Raw genomic sequence first — 554 nt, 5'->3', positions numbered from 1 at the left:
GAGCAGAGGCACGCGGGGGAGCCGAGGGGAGATGGGTGGCCTCTGTCTACAAGTGTCACAGGACAGGACAAGTGACCCCCCCAGCACACCCCAGCGCACAGGAACGCAGTGCCCAGCCAGGCTGGGATCCCTGCGGACCCCTCGCTCCTTCTCAGCTTTGCTTCCCCCCCTTCTCCTTCTCTTTGAAGCCACGCAAAGATAAAATGCACTCGATAGAAACACATTAACAGGGAAAATTCAATACAGTCATTACAGTAACAGTAATTACCTTTTTTTTTTCTTTTGAAGATACAAAGGTTCAAGTTTACTGTAAAAGAGGGTCGGGGCTACACGGGTGTCCACAGGGGTGGGCTTGGCCCAGGAGGAACGGACAGAAATCACGTCAGCGCGGAAAAACGCAGCTGGGGTTGGGGAGCCTTACGCTGGTATATGATCGTGTGTAAATACAGCCTTAAGCTACAGGAGAGACGATACAAAACGCTGCAGCCCTCTGCGCTGGACACTAACGGTGCCCTGGTGAGCGCCAGCGTCCCTGGTCACCCCCCGGCCACCCC

The sequence above is a fragment of the Antrostomus carolinensis genome, unplaced genomic scaffold, assembly GCF_000700745.2.
Source record: "Antrostomus carolinensis isolate BGI_N321 unplaced genomic scaffold, ASM70074v2 scaffold25750, whole genome shotgun sequence".
In the NCBI taxonomy this organism is placed as follows: Eukaryota; Metazoa; Chordata; class Aves; order Caprimulgiformes; family Caprimulgidae; genus Antrostomus; species Antrostomus carolinensis.
The sequence above is the reverse complement of the archived record's forward strand: the minus strand, read 5'-3'. Positions refer to the sequence as shown.